The sequence below is a fragment of the Perca flavescens genome, chromosome 11 (assembly GCF_004354835.1).
Source record: "Perca flavescens isolate YP-PL-M2 chromosome 11, PFLA_1.0, whole genome shotgun sequence".
Lineage (NCBI taxonomy): Eukaryota > Metazoa > Chordata > Actinopteri > Perciformes > Percidae > Perca > Perca flavescens.
Window position 1 is genome coordinate 5,817,545 of NC_041341.1, and position 8,367 is coordinate 5,825,911.

An 8,367-nucleotide genomic window follows, 5' to 3' on the forward strand; every position below is an offset into this window, starting at 1 on the left:
GGACCAGTCGGGATCACTTTACTGGCTATGTCTCAATTGTTTTTGCGAGTAACCAACTCGGGTACTCTAGCTATATAATTCAATGTGAGTACACAAATGTTGAAATGACAAAAAATGCCCATCCCTAGTAGCTGTGATAAATTAGCATGAAGCTAATGCTTACCTGTTCAGGAGAAAATAAGCAAACTCTGCGTCCTTTTGGGCTCTAAGCTGTCTCCATCTTTCAAATACATCTCCAATATTTACCAGGGGGTTGTTACGTCTCTGGTCACGCAACTGTTAGAAACATGCTGTTTTTTTTAAATCAGGTAGAATCTATCTCCGTTGATCCTGTTCGTTTGTTTGCTGCTTTCATGGCTGTTCTACCGTTACAGCTGTAGCGCGCTGGGTTTACGTTTTTACAGGTATATCTGGCAACCCGGCCTGCCTGTCAAACTGGGCCGTTGATAACAACACACAGATCAAAACATAAACATAAATTCCGTCACGGAATGTAAATTTCAAAAAGAAAAAATACTGAAATTAGCATTGTTGTCAGAAAAGATAGTATTTCAGTTTAACATGTTTCCTTAATATCTGATTAGGCATTGCTGTCATTTTTGGATTTATTACAGTATAAATATTACATATTGGACCTTTAACACTCTGCCCAGCCTAATGTGTTTCACCTGTTTCCCAGCCCTTGTGTCACCTGTCTTGTGTTATCTCATTAGTCTGTGTATTACGTCTTTGTGTTTCCCCTTGTCCTTTGTCAGATCATTGTTTGTATGTTTGCTTGTGCCTGTCATTTCGCCAGTGTTTGTTCGTGTCTGGTTTTTTGCTCCCTGGATTTCTTTTGTTTCATTTTTGGTATTGGTCTTTGCCTGCTGCTGCACTCAGGACTTCCTTGGTTTATTTAGTTTTTGTACAATAAATCCTCGTCTTCACCTTTCTCCTGCCTGCCAGCCTGCTCTCTGCATTTTGGGTCTGCCATTCCCTGCTACAACCTAACATGCAGAGACGCTTTGTTCTTCACTTTCATGAGCTGCTCAGTGCATTGGTCAAGTTGTATAAGGAACTTTGAGAGAAGGGGAGTAGTAGTAATTCTAGTAATTCTGCCTCCATCTGAAAACGTGTCCACGAACACAAATTATATTAATGGTAGCTACTAAAACAGTAAACATTCATTATTTTAGTAATACCTCATGAAAAGTAGTAGTAAGAAAGCTCCGCAGTCCAGCTATAACACATCAATAAGGAGGGAGCTGACAAAGGCTATCCCAGCCAGGATCTGAAACTCAACAGATTAACAGAAGCCATCAACTACTGAAATGCATTACTTGCATTTAAGAGAGCTCTATACCTTAAAATATAAAAAAATCTATTCAGAACAAGATAATAAAGCTGTCATCTAATAAATGGTCCTAAAAATATGCAAAACTCAGATTTTGTTATGTAGGTTATGATCTTACCTTTTTATGAGTAGGTCTTATCCAGACAGGAGCACAACTCATCAACGAAGCAATTGTTCACGATCTGAAATTTTGCAACATAATGATTACTAAAAAAGACAAATAAATGTATGAAGATGTTAACAGATCAATTATTGGGGCACATTTTACATGGTTCTTAAAGCAACACTATGCAACTTTTAGCTGCAGCTGTAGTTCGAATGAGACAACGAGTAGGGGGGCCGAAGCGGCTGGTAGCGTGAGCTGCAGTTCCAATAAGACAACCAGTAGGGGGACCAAAGAGGAGGGTAGCGCGAGCTGTAGTTCCAATGAGACAACCAGTAGGGGGACCAAAGTGGAGGGTAGCGCGAGCTGTAGTTCCAATGAGACAACCAGTAGGGGGACCAAAGTGGAGGGTAGCGTGAGCTGTAGTTCCAATGAGACAACCAGTAGGGGGAACAAAGTGGAGGGTAGCGTGAGCTGTAGTTCCAATGAGACAACCGGTAGGGGGGACCGAAGTGGAGGGTAGCGCGAGCTGTAGTTCCACTGAGACAACCAGTACGGGGACCGAAGCTGCTGTTAGCTGCAACTGTAATTACATAGTGTTGCTGAGCTACAATATGACAAAAATGTCTGTAAAGCCTGCTTTTACATCATTCCTTAGCATGACTTTCACACACTCAACCCGATTAAAAAATAATGAAAAATAACTAATGATTGGGCTGGGGGGGCTAGCTATATATTTTATACTCTAAATAAATGTGTAAAGTAAACTTTCAAATTCACCACAAATAAATGGATGGGTCAGGTCCACAAATGGGCACCTCTTCTATTGTTTATCTGTTTTAGCTAAATGCAGAAAGCTAACCGCTAACCTGAGCTAATTAATTTGGGCCACCAGCACTAAATTCAAGTCTAGAAACACTACACACGTTAGCTCTAGCTAAGCGGCGCCCTGCTGGATAAACAGCCAACCGACATGGGTCATACAGCTAACGTTAGCTAGCTAGCTAAGTTTGCTAGCAAACACTCATGTGAACTCTGTTCAAAACTTGAGAACCCTGATTTAACATTAAAAAGGACTAAAAACATTTAAATAATCTAAAATACTATCTGAATTACTTGCTCTTGATGTTAAAAAGTGCACATACCATTAAAAAAATTTAATAAGTGCTGAGGTTTAAAAGTGCTTAAAAAATAAAAGTGCCACACAATAAATAACCATAAATAATTTAAAATACATCATAAGTAGTTATATACTGCGGCAAACATGGCGGACGGAAGTGGGTGTGTCTATGAAGCCGGACGTGGGTGTGTCCATGAAGCCGGAAACGGAAATCAGAAAACAGTTATATCTGGAAAATGGAAATAGTGGCCGGAGGTGTGTGTGTACATGAAACCGGAAACAGGGTTTTGGGTTAAAAAACTAGTTAAACTTGTCACACTCTACTACAACTGGGTGTGTCTTTTTCCTGCTATTAAAATTTCCCAACTATTTTCATCACTAAAGAGCAACGTCAGTACCAAAGAACCTTTTTACTTAAATCTTTGCTGGAGCAGAGAGTGGTTGTAGTATAATTAATATGATAAAGGGGAAGTTGGAAACATGAGTGTATAGTTTTGGGGTCCTAGCTTTAGTTGAGACCAAACAGTTTTTTTCTTTTTTACCTTCTAGTCATCCTGTTCATCTTATTTGATTTTTACCGAAAATACTGTAATCTCTGATCTATCTCTTCATACATTGTAGGCTAATCTATAAGATCTTATATTGATAACTTATGTAATAACTAATGTAAAAATTGTCCAATCCATTCACTGGTCCTCCCCTGAAACAGTTTCAGTTTTCCCTGGGGTGCCCCACCTGTGTCTTGATTGGAAGGGTGTAAAAAACTAGTTAAACGTGTTAAACCAGGGGTGTCAAACTCATTTTCATTTAGGGCCACACTGGAAAAGAGAATCACACCAAGGGCCAGACACGGGGAGTTAAATTCACATGCATACATCGAAAAAGTAAAATATCTTTGACTGTATTACTGAATGTTGCTTTTTTGGTCATTTTTGTAGCTTTTTCCAACTTTTTTGTGGCATTCTCAGACGTTTTAATCACTCTTTTTTTTTATTGTCGGTTTTTGCATCGTTTTTGTTGCTTTTTTTGTCGCTCCTTTCGACTTTTGTCGCACTTTGTTCGACATAAACGCCTAGAAAGAGTTCCTTAGCCATCATAGAGATTAGCAAATCATGCAAAACAATGATTGATGATTTCATCGCCTGAATATTGAAATACTCTCTGGTTCTGTGGGAGTTTCTCAGTCTCAAAGATGGTAAATCTGACAAATTCTGTTCTGAGAGTCGGTTTGAAAACAATTTCTGTGTTTTTGGTTTGGTGCACAACTAGCCAGGGCCAAAATGTATTGTGAACCTAAAATTGATACGCGGGCCGCATCAAAATTTGCAAGGGGCCGCATTTGGCCCACGGGCCTTGAGTTTGACACATGTGTGTTAAACCATCCTACAGGGGGTGTCTTGATTTGAATGGTATGAGGGTCCGTGTTCTGACAGTTTTTGTGACTGCTTTGTTTCAAGGGGGGCCAACTTTTATTTCTTTTCTTCATTTCTTTTTTGTTTTAACTTTTTAAAAGTATATAAGTACTACATGTACACTATGTAGCAATGAGGTAGAAATTATTATAAAGAATACCAGATAAAAAAACTACTTAAGGATGGAATCAACATCTTAAGCAGTTGTCAAATAAATGTAATTACAGAAATAGTGAGTCTTTGATTTAAAAGGGATTCAAGTGGCTAAGTTGGCTAATGTAATAAAAGGGTAGTTGGAAACAGTGCATAGTTTTGGGGTCCTAGCTTTAGTTGAGACCAAACAGTTTTTTATTTTTTTTGTGACCAAACAGTAACCCTGGGGAGCCCCGCCTGTGTCCATGAAACCTCAAACAGGGGTTAGGTTAAAAACTAGTTAAACGTGTTAAACCATCCTACAGGGAGTGTCTTGATTTGAAGGGTATAAAGTGTTTTGGATTTGTAAAGGTAGTTCACTTGTTGGTCTCTGCCAGTACTAGAGCTCTTGCTTGTAGATTTCCCAACTATTTTAGTCACTAAAGGAGCAACATCAGTACCAAAGAACCTTTTAACTTAAATCGTTGTTGGAGCAGAGATTTACTTTTCTTCAGCCTACAATTCTTCAGTCATGGCTAGCACTGGTGAGTAAATTTAAAATCAATGTCTTGCTTAAACAGTATCCTCTGATGGAGTTTTTCTAAAGATACAAGGTAAATCATTTATACACATATTTCAGTATAATGTGATTTTTATGTTATATAGTTGACTTAATGTATTTTCTTTCTTTTAAAGGGTCTATACTAGATGTTGTGAAGAATTTAAATATAAATAAAAACTTAAAAAGAAAGAGGAAACTGAATTCATAGTTCTGAATCAGATACTGTACTCTCTGGATCTGAAAACAGGTATGTGTTGCTGTTTTTGCTGTTTTTTACATGCATCCTTACTTGTTTTTATAATTTATTTAAGTCAAATGTGTTGTTTTAACTTCACTTATTTTCTATTATCTGTCTCTTTCCCTGTGTGTGTGTTGTCCAATTGCTACAGGAAAATTCTGACGAGCACCAGTTTGGTCCCCGAGTGCTACAGGAGAAAACTGAAGAGCACCAGTGGTGAGTTGAAAAAGAAAAAGAAAATAGGTTTGTTATTATTTAAATAAAATAAAAAGGATTATTTTATGTGAATGTAATGTGTATGTGTTTTCAGAGCATCAAGGTCCTGCCTGACAAACCAGAGATTCCTCTATCATGGTCTTCAGGGAATCTGGTATCTTCAACACCATATTTGTTAGATGAGCATCACAGTCACATATAGAGGTTACAAACCATTTTTATCTAAAGAATTATAATCACTATATATATGAATGTGTGTGTGTGTATATATATATATATATATATATATATATATATATATAAAAACTTTCTATTTTGTCTTTTTTAGTTTTTAAATGCTGTAAGTGAGGTGTTAGAATCTGTGGGTACAATCACACATCCAGAGGGTTCGGTCCGTGTGAATGAAACACCAACAAGTCATACCGATACTGCGTTGTTGATACCTCCTGAGGTAAGAGATTCCCCCAGACTGTGTAACTGTGTGTGTGTGTGTGTATGTGTGTGTGTGTGTGTGTGTGTGTGTGTGTGTGTGTGAAAGAGAAATATTATTATTATTATTATTATTATTATTAACAACATTGTATTCAATTCATAGGCACCACTAGAAAATGAAGAATCAAGAGAAGACTACAGTCTGCCGTCCAATCAGGAGGCCTTTCTACAGCATCCCTATTACCCTTCAGGTGATCAATATTGTTCTGATGACCTGTTTGATCTGATTGAGAATTGTTCCATTGGGCCTGTTGATCCATCTGGCAGTGAAGCACATGATGCTAACATAGCATCTGATGCACTTTATAACAGACTTGATATACTCAAGAGTAAAGTAAACAATTTGCAAACTTCTAACAAGCAGCTATTAGACATAGCCATATCTCTGAGCACAGAGTTGACCAGTCATGCCAGAGCTCGACTATGTGCGCTTGCACCAGAGATTTCTAGAGATAAAAATCCTTTTTGAGCCCATATTGAAACTTTTTGAAGAGATAATGGTGAATATGTAATAAATCAGTCTATTGTGTTGGTAAAAAAACATCATTAATTGAAAATGTCTCCCCCACGCAAAAAAAAAAACTGAGCACCCCTGTCAGGGTGTATATGACACAGACAATGATGATGATGATGGGTTAGAGCCACTGTGTAGGGCAGACTTTGACAGCACAAGAAACGACCCCAATGTACAAGTACAATTGTGTGTAAACCAACGAAAATGGTTTGAGTCAGTACTACGTAGATTACATATTGCTAACAATAATCATACAGCTGAACAAGAACCAACACATTTTGTACCTGTCTTACCATCAGACCATAATTATGCTAACGTAGATGTACCAGATGTACAAGGGCACCCCATGGCTCCCCTACAAATGACTGACGGTAGGGCCTTTCATATTATTTATATTATACCTGCAAATGGGTAGATGTGAGATAGAGGGAGATAGAGGGATACAAATTATGTGTGTGTGTGTGTGTGTGTGTGTGTGTGTGTGTGTGTGTGTGTGTGTGTGTGTGTGTGGTGGGTGTGAGGTGTGGTGGGTGTGAGGTGTGGGTGGGGTGTGGGTGGGTAAGAGGGCATGGTGGGAGATAGTCATTTGATTGTAGAGAGAGAGAGAGAGAGAGAGAGGGAGTTATTAACACTTTAACTAAATACATTGAATTAACACTACTTATATATTATTTTCAAAATGAGCAGAGATTGAACCTGCAGCATCCCCAGAAAATGGCCCGGCGTCTATCCAGGCCCTCGCTGATTCAGAAGAAGAGGAAGAAGAGGAGGAAGAAGCAGAAGAAGCAGAAGAAGATGGTGTAGTGGTTCTGAATGCAGCTGAAGATGGCAATGAAGTGGAACTTAATCTTTCAGAAATCCTCGCCTTCGAAAGAGAATCTGAGCATCAGCAGGAAATAGTTGAGCAGGCGGTCAACATTACAGAGACCGTCTCTGTGCAAACTCAACCTCAGGAAACGGGTAAGTGCTTTTAAGTTATACCTGTTACTGCACATGCATGGCTTTAGTTATGTTTTTGCTTATTAAAGTCCTAGAGAGCGGGGATGTGAGAGATTGACCATCTGGTGGGGTGATGGTTTGGTAACCAAATGGTGCGTGTGTGTGTGTGTGTGTGTGTGTGTGTGTGTGTGTGTGTGTGTGTGTGTGTGTGTGAGAAAAAAGTTGCACTCCCGTCCTCTTCCAACGTCAATGCCAGCCAGTGCTGACCGGGCATGTGGGCAGGATGCGTGTTCACTATAAAATAGGCTGGCAGGTTAAAGGTCTGACTCAGCGATGGTAGCTGATCACACGCCCATACTCCGTGGAATATGTCGCCTATAAGATGATGTAAAAGCCTTTCTAGCTGATGATTATCCATATCTTTAATAATAACCCACAAGCACTTGTCTTTTAGAGTTGATCTCCAGAATGGAATCGTAACAAGCGTATACTATTAGCGTTGTTGTGTAAGGCAGAGGGACCCTGAAAAGCATTTCAAGACGTACATTTCCTGTTGAAATGGGCGCTAAGGCATCACTGTCTTCGGTTGCTCCCAAATTAAGGACAAACAGAGAATAACGTTCATTAAATTCCCTACGGGTAATGCTAAGAGGCAGGTCCTTGAGATGCCTGCCAGTAGATGTAAACATGTTGTAATATTCTCTGACTGAGCTTCCAGTGTTGAAACAGGGCTGGAAGGCTTTAGCAGGCACCTGCCTCCCATCCTGACACAGGGCAAGGTATTCCACATCATTATGAAGAAAATTAAACGGGGATAGGTCACGTCTTCCTGTAAAAGAATCCACTTTTACCATGGCTAAAGCTAAATAGCGAGGCATAGCACCCAGAAAGAGGTTTTCCTGGTTACAGATCCTGGAATTTTCCGGTATGGAGTAGGTTTTCACACAGACGCGTGAGAGCGGATAAAGAGCATTTCCTTTCATCAGGGCTGCGGCGTGACCCAGACGTACAGCGACCTTTTTAACAAACAGCGAGGCTGATATTATCTTTAGACAGAACTCGGAATCACGTAGTCCCATAAGACAAAATGCATCGCTGTTACGGATCAGTTTAATTCTCAAATCAACAGAGTAAAACATCAGTCTTTCACAGAAGAATATGTCACTATGTAATGGGCCTAAACACTTGACTTCGGCAGATTCTTCGCTGAATTGGGCTCTCTGGACTAGTCCCCTGTTAGGACCATTATTAATGACCACTGAATCTAGGGCGCCAGCGGTGTCTTTGTAAAACAGACCGGCGCTAA